We start from the raw sequence: 17,086 nt of genomic DNA on the forward strand, positions 1-17,086 counted from the left end.
TTTATCGCGTAGGTGGGATTGGTCTTTTCTCGGGCCGACGTTGAATATCGTCCGATATCAAATCAGGCGCCGCACTAGCCTCTTGCACTCCCCTATCCCTTGATTCCTCCTGAATTTCTTCTAGGGCGATGAAATGCTCTTGCATTTTCCTCATTTCTTTCAATGTCTGTGGTTTCTCAGTAAACATGGCTATCCAGATGGGGTCCGACCTCCCTAATGCGTTTTCGAACCCGAATATGTGCTGGTCGACCGGTACTTTCCCAATTTCTGTGCACAAATTTCTCCATCGATCGGTCAACTACCTGACTGGCTCTCTAAACCGTCGGGCCAAGGTGAATAACTTGTTGACACTGGGCCGAGGTCTGCTGTTGTGCATGTAAGTTTCGAGGAGGGCTTCGACTAGAGTATCATAACTGTCGACTGTTCCGAGTGGGAGATTGTAGAACCACTTCATTGCCTCTCCCTCCAGGCTTGCCGAGAAGAATTTACACATTACCACCTCATGGTTCTTCCATTGGATTAGGGACATAGTGTACATCTTCAAATGCTCGACTGCGTCTCCCGTACCGTCGAACCTAGATGGAAATGTGGGGAGCGTGCACTTGGGTGGGAAGGCCCTTAGTTCTAGCTCTTGGGTGAAAGGGGTCCTATCGGCCTCATTTATGACCTCGGATAGCTTATCTTCTTAGCCGCTTCCTGACAACTTCCTTATCTTTTCTTCTAACTCCCTTAGCTTGGCCTCGGTTGCATTGTCGGCCCTTGTGCCTCTCTGTTGATGACTCCTCTTGCACCATTCATCTTTTTTTGATGAATCTTCGGGTGGACCGTACCCTCGGATAGGTGGTGTAGGGGGTTGTCCTGATCGGCCTTGGTGACCCGATATCCCTCGGCTGGAAGACTCTCTCGACTTCGACCTCAAGTTTCGTAGCTGATAGTTCTCAAACTCTAAAGCTAGGTTCCTCTGCTGAAGATCCCTTAAAGCCGACTCTTGACTTCTTTGACTTTCTAGAATTTCGAGTAGCGTTGGATCCGTACTCTCATGGCTAGAGTGAACATTTGGATGGCCTAAATGAGCAGGGGGTTGCGTCGTCATCATTGGTAGAGGAGGTGGTACTGTAGGGGGTATCTGGGTCGATTCCGCTGGATCGACTCTGATAGTTGTTTCTCGTCCTACTGTACTCGCCTAAGTCGTTCTTGCTCTCGTCCGAGTGCTTCTCGAAACTCAACTTGTCGCCTGGTGTTTCGTCTCTAGGCATGCAGGATTAGCGCCTCCTCATCATCTTATGTGTCTGATGCGGTGATTCCATCTATTTGATCATCCCTCCTCTGAGTTGAGACGATTCGCTCCAGAGGAGAGGGGTCATTGTCTCGTCCCAGATCGATTTCCTCATCCACAGTCGGCATACCCCTTATAGCTGCTCGTGATTTCTCAGGTGGTGGATGCCCATCGCTTCCCTGCCTCGGCCCCGTTACTCCTCCTTGCATGCTACTTCCGGTGACCGTGCGAATCCTCAGATTTCTCCCCATCCTTGACGTACTAGACATCGGACACAGTATGTTGTAAGCCCGAGAGTCGTTCCTACCTACGTCAGCAGAAACAGACAACACCTTACTTTGACCTGTTTTTGAAAAGTTTCTCTAGTACGTACGGTTTTAAAAGAAAAAGGTGACTGACACCAAAACTAAGTTTCAAAAGTACGATTCCTTCTACTCTATCATGCTGACCTCGCCAGTCTGCCCTTTTTTGACTCTAAGAGTTTCTTTTAGACGGGCATCATGCTACGTCGTTTTCGAGGTTGCACGACGTCGCTTTCAGTACCACGACTCTGCATTAACTACAATTTGTCCTACATTCCCTAGACTCCAAATCATTTACTCCTAGTTCTTTGCGAGTAAAAGATCCAAATTCGTACTTTTTATGAGGTCGGCACACCACATTGAAATTTGGATCAAAACTTATGAACTTCCTTGGAACTACACAGGGATGTCTTCTTTGAATTCCTTGGGTTTCTTCGCCGGCGACTGATAATCTCGTCGTGCTATTGTTTTGGAAATTTCACAAGCCAACATGGAACCTCAAGCAACTTCAACCACACATCGGAGATCTTATTTGGGAGTTTTAGAGGTATTTCGTTGTTGAACTCATATGACGAAAACTAAGATTGAAATATGGAGATAAGTGCGAAAACTAATACGAAAACGAAGATTGAAACATGAAAACAGACTCGCCTCCGAGCATGGCTAGTCGATCTGTTATCAGGATCCTTCCCTGGTCTCGACCAAACGCTAACAGCGTTATTTGGGAGCTCTTGAAGGATTCCCTATCAACCCGACTGCTCGGAATTGACCCAACTGAAAATACTTGCTAACGACACAACTTCAACAATGAAAACTCAACCATATCAACAAACTTCAAAACTACACAAACATAAACAGACCTCACCAAACAGAGTCCATCCATAGCATAATCTAACACACAAGGTGTTCTTAGGAGCTTTTGGATCGTCTCGGTTGGCACACGCAGCCAAGGTATCCGGAGAACTTAGACGTTCCCCTTAGTCGGCGCCAGAATGTAGTTGCATAAAACCACACACTATATCAATAGCATAGAAGATGAATTAAAACTAAGTAAAGATGTTCAACAAACATAGACACAAAGATATACGTGGTTCGGTATGGTTACCTACGTCCACGGGGTGAAAGGATGGATGTTATTATTTCTTTTCTTTGATTACAAGGTGTTCTCTCCTTCTCAAGTGGTGTAACTCTCAAACTCTCAAATGTAGTGTCTTGTTTCCCTCTCTTTCAACCTGCCTCTCTCTCTCTCTCGACCAGCCCTTGTATTTATAGGCCAAGGTCGACATACAACAGAATTACAATGTTGGTCACATTACATCAGTTTAGATGTTCCCTATCGGGCCTGTGTTGGCGCTCGTCCATCTTTCTAGTATGGCCGATAGAGTTTTGGTCTTTGATAGTTCTTCACCCGAGGCCGAGTCCTGATCGTCTGGTTGACACGATTTCGCCCTTCTTTCTTATCGCCCCATTGTTTGACCAGCTCTCTTTGTCTGACCGAGTGCTTTCTGATCGTCCGTCCGACTTGTCAGAGGATAAGCGTCACGTCCTATCCGGCAACTATAGGGCCGTCACGTCCGACCCACGTGACACCTCGCTCTTTGCGCTATTTGGTCATATCCTGTGCTTTACCGTTCTTTTCTCTTCGGTGTATCATAGCTTAAGATCTTGCCACCTAACCCTGTGGATTACCTACACCTACGGATAGTATTCATGTCTATAAGTACATATGTCTTTATAATTAAATTCACGGGTTTTTCTACGCACATTGATGGATACATGTCTTGGCAGTGGAGGTAAATAATCATTACTGCAGTTGAATAAATCAACTACAACATTTGGTTTAATCATTTCTTTAGATCCACTTTGGCTAAAAAATTCTAAACAATATCATCAGTAAATTATTTAGTTTAGGCGTCCCTTCTCTTCATCACTAAATATTTCTTTATAATTTTTTCCATGTTGCATACGTTAAGAATGAGGATCTAGTTATATTCACATTGTTACAGAGCATATATGCCATGCTTGATATATGCTATTTTCCACAAAAGAAGTCATTCTTGGAATGCTGCAAAATTACTTGCAGTCATATTAAAATCTGCAAATTCTCACGGAAAATTTCACCTAAAATTTATGTCGTTTTGCAAATAATTGCGTTAACATATTTTGGTTTAAACAGCTGCAAATTCATGAGGAGCCTGTAAATTTTTGAAACAGCAAAAAAAGATCTGCTCAAAACAAAAGAGCATATTTACATCCCCTTGATATTCAAATACCTCAGGGCTGCTTAGTTTCGAATAAACTAACAAATCGACTAGTCTGCGATATCGACTATATAGTTGATGGGTAATTAATTGAACTGATTCGGAACCTCATGTGTAGCAAACGAATTGTTTTTTCTTTATAATCTTCAGAATCCCAGAGAAAGTTCATCAGAAGATAGCAAACTGATAACAAGCCAGAATGGTATTCTCTCAATTCGTTTTGGCACCTTTTATTGCACCAAATTCAAAGATCCCAAACTCCATCCAACTGATTATTTTCATTGCAAGTAGCATCCTCAACGCAATTTTCCTCAAACTTAAACTAATTCTCGCTTACCGTGGTTATGTAGAACTAGCAGAAGAAGATGATTACGATCCAGTGTCATTCATTCCGATCAGGCGAAGCCCAACGAAATATTCAAATCATGATTTATATGCTTCGGATGTTGTTGCGGAGCTTATCAGACGGGTTACAACCGTTTGTAACTTCCAAGACTTGATTGCCGATCCGTGCAAGACTTATAATGAAGAAGATAGTTGCATTGTTTGTCTGTGCCAGTTCCAAGGGAAAGATGAAATCAGACAGCTGAATACTTGCCGGCATATTTTTCATAAATCGTGTTTGGACCGGTGGATTCATCACGACCAAGTGTTATGTCCGCTTTGCAGAACTCCTTTCTTACCTATGGAAAAAAAAGCTCAATGGCTGTACCATACATATATAGGCAACTGATATAGAACCTGTATGGATTGTCATCTACGAGATTGATGATCCTTTTGAGATGAATGCCATTTAAGATTCACTCTGGCGTAAGGTCCCGTTGTCAACTATATTTGATAGCAATCAGCAGTTAGTGCTTTACTTCTTGTATTGTTTGTGTTCGTCTAACCCAGCATTTGCGGTTAGCAATTAGCATTGTACTTTTCTTTTATGTACTTTTTCTTTATCTTCTGTTGTTGTGTAATAGCGGTGGCCCGCCCAAGTAAATGTTTGCAACCAACTATTTAGTACATTTTCAGCACAGCGCCATCATAGCCCATCACACTATGGTCTGCTCACCTCGACCACTCGTGGCCTAACAGTACCCTTGTAGTTGTAATTTTTTCTTTTTTTTCTTTTTTCTTTTTGAAGCATGCTCGTAAGTGCACGCGGTATACATTGATCTCTACAGTTCTTGTGTCCTTTGTGGGGATACCTCTGAATCCCAAGAACATTTGTTGTTGCACTGTAGATAGCTAGGAAAATGTGGTCTGCTTTAACACCTACTGAAAATTGGGCTTGGGTGTTCCCGGAAATGATGGTATTAGCTCATACTTGGCCGAATAATGATTTCTCTCATTCCGGAAATGTGGTTTCGGATCTTATTCCTTCCGCCATCATTTGGATCATTTGGAGGGAAAGGAACTGCCATATCTTTGAAGAAAACTACACTTTCAGGACGCATTCCGAATTGTGCGATAATGCAAAAACTTTAGTACTCCCCTGGGCAGCAACTGCGGTCATAGGATCTATCTGAGTTTTTCAAACTCTGTATGTAATTGGGAAACTGTCTTTTACTAGTTTTGGTTGTTTTTTTGTTTTTTGTTTTCTACCACTGGTAGAATTTTTGTAAATCCTCGTTCTATTAATAATATTCTCCCTTCTGATCAAAAAAAACCTGGCAAGATTGAGATATGCCCAAATTTTAATGGACCTAGTGTCCTTGCTAAGGGGTGGTTAAAATGGGTGAGTTGACTTTAATACCCTTGAACTAATTAAACTTAAAAACTAAACCCTAAAATTAAAAACTTAAAAACTGTTAATCTTCTCTAATCTTCCTTATCTGCTCTTCCCTTCATCTTCTTCAATTTCTTCCATCAACCGAAAATCTTCAACTTTGATTTTCCACAAAAATGGTTGATTCTAAACGATCAAGCAGCAATACAGATTCAGCAGGTAATATCAAAAGATCCAAATCAGAGGAAAAAGGTAAGGGAAAAGTTGGAACTAGTGAAATCCTTGAGAATGTTGAAAAGAACCCTCTACCAACGAAAAGAAGACTGTAAGTGAAGTCTAACGTCAAACTCATTATTGTGTTGTGTGTTTTGACTGTTATATTAGGTTAGAAATCGAAAATTAAGATGCCGGCCTTAGGATGTAAGTGGTAGTCGGCATGGTCGTAACATGAATATCATGCCGACTTTTCATAATTTGCATGGCGACTGTGAAACATTAACCAGGGCCGGCAGGGTAATCAATAACCAACCATGTCGACTTTTCTTTAGTCGTCATCTTCTTAGACTTGTACCGTCACGACTTTATGTCAGAGAAACTTGATCTTCCTGAGTTCAATTGTTAATAGTCGGCATCTTATATGAATAAGACCCTGCCGACTTTATATTAGTCGGCCTTGTAGATGAATACAACCATGTCGACTTAGTATTAGTCGTTTGGGTTCTAGATTATAGACCATGTCGTCTAGTAACCGACCAACACCATATTTCAATGTGTTACAATTTTCATCTCCCTCCCGCTTTATGTGTATGAGGAAGTGGCGAGAAATTGATTATTGTTTTCTAAGAAACAAGGAGAACAGTAATTAATTCTTCGTCATTTCCCCAAACACCTAAAGAGGGAGAGAGGTGAAAATTGTTATCCAAATTCATGAATGTACCGACCAATATAGTATGTTCAACACTGTTGTTTGTTTTCATATCTTTTATTTGTGTATTGTTTAGGTTCCCATAGGAAAACAAAGAAGACATCCCTTGTCCTAACAATGCAGCAAAGCTATTAGAATGGATTGACAAGCTTCATTCTTCTTTAGAAAATCCTTATGATGAAACTGAAAAGAAGTGCCCTGTAAGAAAGTTACTTCTGATGGGTAAGAAATATCTTGAAGAATTTCTAAGGTTTATGAACAGTCCTAGCAATCCCCTCAACTATGTTGAATGCACATTATCGGAGGAAGAAGAAGAGGAATTTGATCCAAGAAATTTTTTCAAGGCCTCTGATTTTTCTGGAGTGAACCCCTATTACAATGAGGCTGGTGACTACATAGGTCCAATAAAGGAGAAAGCAAAAGCTGATGCTGGTGAAAAAGCTAGTGATAATGAAAAAAAGATAGTGACGTGGAGGAAGATACCAACAATGAGAAGGATCCATGAAACTTTGTTTGATATGTTTGTGTTATTATGTTTCTAATATTATGTTTTGAACTCTTAGATTGACTTGTCGGTAACTCTTAAACTTATGTTAATTTTTAGTTTCACTTGTTTTAGAAACTTAAATTTTTTTCTGCATGTTTAAACAATATGAGAATTGTAGTAAGTCGGCATGGTTTGAAATGCTCGACCTTGCCAACTTACTACAGCATGTTAGTAGTATAAAAATATTACATTAAGTACAAAGTACAACCCATTAAATGCTCAACGGCTAGAATGTTCAAAATCAAGACATTAACTGTGTTGTTATTATAAAAGCACTTTCAACTTCATCTTCAACCATGCATAAAAAATTGAAGTTTCAAGTGCAACACAACCAATTATTTGTAGTCTTTGTACACTAGGTGGTCATTTTGCAAATGATTGTCCCTTTGAAGGAAGCAAATGCACCATTGATGGTTGTAAGGGTTCTTATTTCTTATGAAAGCTGCAGTAGGAGATGTATATCAACCGTATGCTTCAAAATGCACATGCTATGGGTTTTTCTATTGGATAGATGAGCGCCTAGCTCCGTATGAAGATGAAGTTGCTAAAATCAACCTTCTACCATGCACAGATCCATGTTGCGACGGTAAGATGAAGCTAATTACCTCTCCTAAAAGTACCGGAAAAGATATTATCTATGTCCCAAATGTGTTAGGGTTAAGTTTTTAAGGTTTGTACGCTCTAATTAAGTATTCGGTGCATCTCAATGTATTAAGAATGTTACAGTCGGCATGTTTTAGTTTATATAAAATGAGGACTTCTTCATAGTCGTCAAGGTTGATCCATATTACTACAAGTTATTTAGTCGGAATTATACAAAATTCTAAGAATGTCAACGGTGGAACAGTCAGCACTGAACAAAATATTAAGCGTGCCGGCGAAAGTATAGTCGGCATTGTATTTATATAACACAATGCCGACTATAGTGTGAAGAACATCCAGGAACAATAGAATTTTTGTCCCTTTTGGTCGGCAAGGTTTTCTTCTTCAATAATGCCGACTAACAATTAGTCGGCATTGTAGAAGGACCACGACCATGCCGACCGTCCCATGCCTTGTTTTCATGTGCTGTCAGGCATATGCAGTCGGAAACCTGAAAAAAATTCTAACCTGCCAACCCTGGGGAAAATTCAAACTAATTGTGTGTCATACTGTTTGGTCGACAAGGTCGTGTGATAATTACAATGTCGACGGAGTAAACACCAAAAAATGAGTAAACACCAAAAAAACCACATCCATTTCACTCATTTATAGTACTCCAAAGTACATTACACAAAACACGAATGCGATTACAAAAAAAATCCTTATTTCTTAATCACAATCACCCATCGCTCAAATATACTGGAGGGAGTTCATTCAAATCTATTGAACCTCCTTTAGTCAAATCTATTGGACCTTTGATAGACTCATCTAAGGCATTCCAAAGGTGCATGTTTTCCTCATAAAGTTTCACCCATTCCTTGCTCTTGCTGTTTATGATCTTTTTACAAAAACTAAACCTACAAAGAGGAGGTAATGGACATTCCTTGTTCAGTTGTAGACCGATAAAATGATTGTTATCCACCAAAGCCATAGCAATTCTTCTATGCTTGAGCTGCTCCACACAAACCGCATATTTCGGTGCAAATGCTACACAACATCCGTTACTAAAAAAATGTACTACGCATGACCACGTATCCGCCAATAGATGGCCACACTCCGGCATTCTCATCCAATGCTCCCATTTAATCGGTGCATTTCCATTCGGGCCTTTAACACTAGTTTGTCCTCCTTCGAACCTTCTAGCATCATTGAGATATAAAACACCTTGTCTTTTTCTAGCAGGGCAACCATCTTCTTTCTTATGTATTGACATTGGGTGAGATTCTCCCCAACCGCTCCACTTAGGTGTCCCAATTATTTGGAGGCAACGTGAAACCCACAATTTCCATCCTTTGGGACGTCGTCGGTACCAATAACGAACTCTCGAATAATTTGAGGGAGTTGTACGCGATACTCTTCCAATACCAGTTTTACTACCTTCTTCGGACAATCTCTTTTCTTCAAAACATCTCCTTGACTTGCTTGACTCTCTATAGGTGTAATCTTTGGCTCCATGGGTTTTTCCAATTGGAGTGGGTGTTTCCTTCCTCGGCCGATCCCTTTTCTTTACAATAACTTCGGCACTTTCTTGACTCTCAAGAGGTGGAGTGCTATTTGGATTCAAGTTTGAAACTGTTGGTGTAGTTGTTTCTTTCCTCGGACGACCTCTTTTCTTTTTATCCGGCTACTCTTTGTATTCCGCCTCGATATAATCATGTCCGGATGGATCGCATGTTGTACTCAAATACTCTTTAATTTGTTTCATGGGTTCTTGAAGTTCTTTCATAAAAGGGTAAACAACCGGCATCAACTTATGCTTCATAGTTTGTTTGTCCAACCTATTCAATGTGGGGTACTTGCCGAAGATTATTCTCCCAAGTTCCATGTCGCCAAACTCTTCACCTGGATCTTATCTTGGTGCCGGGATGAAAGATGGTTTCTTCCAATAAGGATCAATATCTTCAATCGGAATTGGAGTTTTATACCTACAAAGAATATGACGACATGGAAGTCTGATATCCTTCATTATCCTACACTTACAAGGAGTGCTCGGGTCGTCATACTTTTGGTACAACTTGAGATGTTTCATCATGAAACGTATTGCCCAATGCGAGACGTTGCAATGTATACCAACAAGCAACCAATCATCCTCCTTAAACTCCTTCAACTTCCGGTACCTACTTTCTTCAAATTGCTTACTTATCTTGTTGATATCATTATTAATGTACTCATGGATAGCATGTTGCACCATCGCAATCCCATTTTGACTCGTGAAAAGTAGACCTTTTAGTCTCCCATGAACTTTCTCTACCATACTTGTGGACTCAAGTTTGAAATGTTTATAGTCGTAAGTAAAAGTATACACGAACCTCTATTTGTGTGACCTCAACCATTGTCTCTTACAATATTCCACTACTCTGGGGTAATTAGTTCCCCAATCATCCTCGAACTCCTTCAAGTTTATCTCATATCTTTCCACACTCATCGACCAAACCAACTTATCACACGCTTTCATGAATAACCCAAATTTGATCTCACCTTGTTTCCATTCTTCGTCTTCTTTCTTTTTTTCTTCCTCTCTCTCCTCTTTAGTTAGTTTACTAAGACGTTCATCTTCCTCTTTTTCACGTTTAGTACCTTTATTTGTCTTTGGTTTTTGGATATGACTCCTACAATTATTTCTAAGATTGCATTGTATGTGCCACGTGCAAAGACAATTTTGTGCCTTGGGAAAAACTATCCTCGCGGCGTTCATTATTGCTTGCTCATTCTCGGTCACTACAACCCCGGGAGTCTCGTCTTCGTGGTAGAGAAGCTTCAAAGTTTCCAACGCCTAAGTATAGCTATCATCCTTCTCACGATCCATAAAACACCATGCCACCGTGAATGATTGCTTGTCCGAGGTTTGTCCTACAATGTTGAACAAAGGCATGTTGTACCTATTCGTCTAACAAGTCCATGAATAAAACTTGGTAAAAGCACCGGGATAATTGAATCATATCGGGATGCGCAGGAAATACGATCCACCCTCCCCTTCGATGACTCATGGTGTCTCACCGTGTAGTTGTATTTGTGGGTCAACCATTGTGATTCTTCAATTACCTTTCTTCCATCCCATTCAATTCTTTTGATAGTTTCTTTTGCCGCATAAATTGTAGGCAATGAAGAAAGGTTATGCGGGTCATCCCTCTTGAACTTACTAAGGAGCTTACTTGGTTTAATTCCCCAACTTGTTCGAACTCGTGCGGTTTCAACATGGCAACTTGGGAGTGTCCAACAAGACTTTGCGGATCTTTATGGTTATGCCAACCAGCATCAACTCTATTCATCTCCACATGTTATCGATGTCTTTGTTCCTCCAAAAAATAATCTTGAATGGGCATCCACACTTCTTTGACTTCTTCTTGTACACCCTAGTCGTCTTCTTATCATACACATAATCCTTTCTCTTGTGACTTAAGTCCAACCCACTACACTCGCATACCATTTCAAACCGCAAATCTTTTTGTTGGGTGTTTTTCACTAGAACGCACATCTTCTCTTTTGCTTTCTCAACAACCCAATTGACTGCGTCGTTTTTTTTCCTTCCATTCCAAATCATTAGCATAATGTGCAGAAGTATCAGGACCCCTAACACTATGAGCTTGAGGCTGATTCGTCATCGGTGCTGATGCAATCTACAAAACATCACAAGTTAGTTGATATATACTACAATAGTCGGCAAGGTCGATATATAAAACAACAACAACCAAATCACAGCCGGCAGGGTCGAAGAATACAACAATGCCGACCAAACTATAGTCGGCAGGGTCGACATATTCAAAACAATGACGGCTTAAGCATGTTTCGAATCCAGTATCCTGAGATGCAAAAGTCTTAAAGTCAGCAGGGTTCTTATTTATGACCTTTCCGACTACGATACTGCTCAGGAAAAGACGTGGCATTTGGTAATAAAAACCACGCCGACGCTTATAGTCGGCACGGTCGAGAATTGTCGACCTTGCCGATACTGGGCGCAAAAGTGAAAAAAAAAATCGATCATCTGCATGGAAAAATCACAATCTTCACCACGTAAGTTGCTTACCTGATTACTTGCAACTCCCTTTTTTTCTTCCGGGTCATTAGATTCTACGTTTGGCTTAAGACATTCATCACTTCCATATCCATCTTGAGTTTGAGGAAAATAAAAATGAAGATCATGCATATAATCCATTTGATCATGATTTGGTAGATCATCATACAAGTACTCATCCGTAGGAGGAAAATTAGAAGACTTTCCTACTTCAAAATCAGGATTAGAATCACTCATCTCACTCATATTACAAACTTTTCATTAATGGATCTTCACTCTCTTTCTTACTCTCAATTATTTCCAAATCTACTCATATAAATCAACTAACTAATTTAACTAATCTAATCATATCAATTAGATTAGTGTTAATCATTGCATGGGAAATTCAGCCATTTATAAACTATATGGTTAAGGGTGTCCTGTTTTACTTCAAAATGACCCAAGTTTTGTCTCATTAGGTATACCCTAATTAATCTGGGTATACCACAATCTCGCCAGGAAAAAAAACTTACGGAGGATAAAAATGTGCTTTAGTACTTGCCAAAAAAAGAAGAAAAAAAAAACAGTGCATTTTTTTTATTCCGACTACCGATGTAAGTATTAGGGCTGCACAAACCCGACCCTACCGCCGGCCCGACCCACACCCGTCAGTTTTTACCCGCACCCAAGCCTACCCACATAACGCACGATTCGACTATGACGATCCCCGTTTGAAACCCGCCAAGTATTGGGTCGACCATGACTCACCCCTTATAAAACCCGACCTACCCGCTCACCCGCCTAGAAATCATTAATCCATCCATTACCCTTGGATTACTTCCCATCCACAATCCCAGCCGTTAAATCCTTTAGCAAGAGTAAAACCTAAATCAACCTAAATACCTAATCGACCGACTCCACTTTCTCGGATTCTCTTTTCATTTTTCAGTTCTCACTTCTCTGAGTCTCCCTCTCGGTTTCTCTTCTCCACCAGAGTTCAGAGTCACTCTTCAAAGATCAAATCACCACCAATACCGCGATCTCTTCATCACCAGTAACACCAACAAGGCAACAACGTGAGGTAATTTCATCTCATGATTCAATCAAAGATGATTGTTAGGGTTCATGTTGTTTGATTTGAATTTGTTTATTAGGGTTTACTATGATTTTAATTTGATTTTTTGATACTTGGAGTTCGATTTTGTAATACCATCTCATGGTTAGGGTTTATGCTAGTTTTTAATTTTAATCTGAATCTGATTGTTCGATGTACTGTGGTTGAAATTTGTTCCCTTTTTTCGTTTAATGGATTGGGTTTATCTTTGTTCCTTGATTTATTTGTTTTTTTTTTCATTTCTAGAAATTTGACAGTACGAAGCTATAATACCTATTCAAGTTTTTTAGATTTTCAGATTTTGATTATATGCTGCATAAATTCAATTGGGTTTGGACCCCATCATTTAACCTGGTTATTGATGTTATCAGCATACCTTCTATAGTTTTTTCATGTAATTTAGGAATCAGGATTGAGTTTTCAGTCTTTAGTGACACCATTAGAGTCATTTCATTTTGTATTGAGTTGTCACTTGTTTCTTATGTGCAGGTTACCACTTATCATGGTTGAAATCTCAGAAGATGATTCTGCTTCAAATCTTCCAGTTGTACTTGGAATTGCATCGCAAATGGGACCTCCGCCTCAACTTCCACCGCGTTCTGGTCATGTGCCTGGATCTGGAGCATCAGCTGGGCACTTGAGGCCTTAATTTTATTACAAAATTGGTTACGTACTCCGATTGACATGGATTCTTCTAGCCTTGGAGTGTAGGAGGAGGAGATTGATATTCTTGAGTTGGGTATGTTACTTTTAATACTTTCTTGGTTCCTTCTAAGTTTATGTTGTTTTTAAGTTTATATTGTTTCAATGACTCAACAGACATGTCTTGGTTGGTAGATAATTACCTTTTGATTTTCTTTTCCAGTTCATAATTGTTGATGCCTAACATGTTAGTTTTCAATGGATCGTAATGTTAGTATTTAACTGGATCTTTCACCCCTTACTTGACAGTTTGCAATGGATGCTTTAATCAATGACATCAACTGTTTCTTATAGAGCATGCTTTGATTAATGACATCAACTGTTTCTTATAGAGCACATTACCTGTTAGGTTTCTTGTAGATCATATTACCTGTAGCATGTAAACAGTATATCATGAAGGCTAATTTCGTTTTACTAATTGTTCACTTTGTTTTTTGCAAAATTGCAGAGCTATTTGGTGACCTTGCTACTTCTTTCATCATCGTAGATGATGATTGATTCCTATTGGCTTAGACAATGTGATGGTTTAGTTCACTGTTGGGGGTAGAACATCCAAATCTTTTGAGGGAGAATGTTGCAAATAGTATGGATCAACAATGCACTGTTTTTTTGAGCTTTGAACTCATTTCTATGCAATGTACTGTCTTTTCTCTTTTGAGCTTTGAACTCATTTCTTGTTACTATTGTTAGCTTTATCTTTCTGCACCTTTAAACACTTTTAATTGCTGCCTAACACTTGGACATGAGGTCAGCTTTTATCTTCTTTAAGAGTTATAGACTATAGTTATTGTACATAATATACTTCTCAGTTCTCATCTGTTTTACGACGGGTAAACCCGTCACCCGCCCGACCCAACCCGCTGAAATGTGGGTCGGGGTGAAAACCTACCCGTTTTAATGTTGAGTCGACTACGGGTGATAACTTCAAATACCCGCCATCAGCGGGTAGGGTGGCGGGTGAGTCCAAACCCGACCTACCCGACCCAATGTTCAGCCCTAGAAAGTACTCCCTCCGTTCCACTTTAGATGAGTGTTTAGGGTTATTTTTTTGTTCCACATTACTTGATAGTTTTCATATTTTTCCATAAAACTACCATCAATACCCTCACATTTTGTCTTGGAACCATAAGTTTATTTTTAAACACACTAATAACAATTAATGTTTGAAGACTTTTTTCAAGGGCATGGATAGAATTTTTTTATATCTCTCTCTATTTTTTAATCTGCGTGAAAACTCCAAAAACGTCAACGGAGGGAATATTACTCTAAACTATGTTATTCTTCGACCGGTCCAGTCTTCTCTTCTTCGAGGACAAATAAAAGTATTTGATGGATACATTACTCTAAACTATACTTAATAGATTAGTAACTATTCACTACTAAACTTGAATAAATCAGTAACTACATTTGATTTAATCAATATTTTTGGACGCACTTGTGCTCGGAAGTTTCTAATAAGATCATACGCAACCCATTCTCATCGTCACTAAATCTTATAATAACTTGTTCCTTATTGCATACGTTAAGAATTAAGAATCTGAATCGGGAACCGAGTCAAAAGCGTGTCTATAAACATTAGGAAACCGAGTCAAAAGCGTGTCTATAAACATTAGGAAACCCGTTATTTTGTTTGCATATCATCAAAATCCAAAGAAAAAACAAAGTTCATAGAGAAATAGCTAACAAAGAAAGGCAGGCAGAATTGGTTCTTTGCATCCTCGTTATGGTCTTATTTATCGCAACAAACTCAAAGATCATAAACTCTATCCAACTAATAATTTTAATTGTAGCAGGTATCATATACTTCAGCTCAGATTTCTTCAAACTTATACGAGATTTTCTTCACCGTGGTTATGATATAGATCAAGAAGAAGAGGAAGACCATAATCTATCAAAAGACTCGTTACGCACTTCGGAGCTTATAAAACGTGTTACAACTGTTAGTAACTTTGAAGACTTCATTGCTGATTCCTGCAGAACTTATTATGAAGAAGATAGTTGCTTTGTTTGTCTGTGCCAGTTCCAAGGGAAAGATGAAATCAGGCAGTTGAATACTTGCTATCATATATTTCATACCTCGTGTTTGGACCGGTGGATTCATGATGATCAAGTTATATGTCCTCTCTGCAGAACTCCCTTCTTAGCAGTGAAGAGAAAGTCATCAGTTTTACCTTACGTAGAAATCTGATGTGGCGCCTACATAGAGATTGTATTCTACAATTTTTAAATTGTGTACATTCTTCTCTTCTTGTGTACGTTGTGTATTAAAGACCCAAATTCCTTTAATTTCTTACTTTATCTTTCTGTTGTTGCGTATTTGTGGCGCAAATTCATTTTTTTTTTTTTGAAACAAGGAGGAAGAAAATTAGTCAATTTTTTTGTTTGAAACGAGGAGGAAGAAAATTAGCCAAGCAGTTGAAGTAGCCTCCTCAAATTCATATTTTGCATGGATTGAAGGAAGGCTATTGTAGTTGTATCAAATGACAAAAACAAACATTCTCTCTTAATATAGTTTTATTTTATTTTATAGGATTTAAACATATTAGATATTTATATATTTTGAGTAACTATTTTTTATTATTTGTTATGATTTGGGATAAAAAAATTATACTAAAATCAAATATTTATTTAATATTGGTTCTTATTTTATTTATTTTTATATAAAACATAATTTGAAAGTGAAAATAATAATCTTTGAAGAATGTGACACAGATTTAAAATAACAACCTTTAAATAATATGATGTGGAGAATAAGGAATTGATTATCAAAGATTTAAGGACAATTTGGGTCATTTATATAATATAGTAAGGATATAAAAGAAAAATCATGCATTAAAATAAGGTGTGACCAAAGCTTATGCTTTTAGAGCCTTTAAAAGCTCCTCTCCCTCAGCTTTTAAAAATTAGGGAATCTTGGAAGTGCTTTAGGTTAAAAGCATTTTGAAAATATTTTACCAAACACTAATATGAAAAATAATTACTATATATATTTTTTGAAAGTGCTTTTTGAAAAATAAAAGCATTACCAAACCAGCCTTAAATAGCAAGTTGTGTATCCGCGCTTTTTCTAAATTATATTCCTTCCATCTTCCAGCGTTTACTTATTTCGATTAAAAGTGCATATGATAATCAAAAACTAAATAATAATATAATATTGTCTGAGCTAGAGGTGTGCATGATAAAATTTGAAAATATTTTACCAAACACTAATATGAAAATAATTACTATATATATTTTTTGAAAGTGTTTTTTGAAAAATAAAAGCATTACCAAACCAGCCTTAAATAACAAGTTGTGTATACATGCTTTTTCTAAATTACATTCCTTCCATCTTCCAGCGTTTACTTCTTTCGATTAAAAGTGCATATGATAATCAAAACTAAATAGCAATATAATATTGTCTGCGTTAGAGGTATGCATGAAATATATTGATTTTTGAAATATAATATTGATTTTTGAAAGATCCATTATGTATAAATTAATACATTTTTGATTAATTACGTACACCTCATATGAAATATAAATTAATAATCCACTATATATATATATTCAATAAACTAATGTTTTTTATGAAAATTTCTAGAAAAATAAATAAGTTGTCTTCTATTT

General features: G+C 38.3%; 1 long non-coding RNA gene across 1 annotated transcript; it reads left to right on the forward strand.

The window, feature by feature from the left end:
• The first annotated feature begins 12,591 nt into the window (after positions 1–12,591).
• Positions 12,592–14,271, forward strand: LOC113340327. The gene is made up of 3 exons (XR_003355444.1): positions 12,592–12,742; positions 13,265–13,514; positions 13,926–14,271. It is a non-coding gene; the product is annotated as an uncharacterized LOC113340327 (long non-coding RNA).
• The last annotated feature ends 2,815 nt before the right edge of the window (positions 14,272–17,086 follow it).

Source organism: Papaver somniferum, unplaced genomic scaffold, assembly GCF_003573695.1.
Source record: "Papaver somniferum cultivar HN1 unplaced genomic scaffold, ASM357369v1 unplaced-scaffold_21, whole genome shotgun sequence".
NCBI lineage: Eukaryota > Viridiplantae > Streptophyta > Magnoliopsida > Ranunculales > Papaveraceae > Papaver > Papaver somniferum.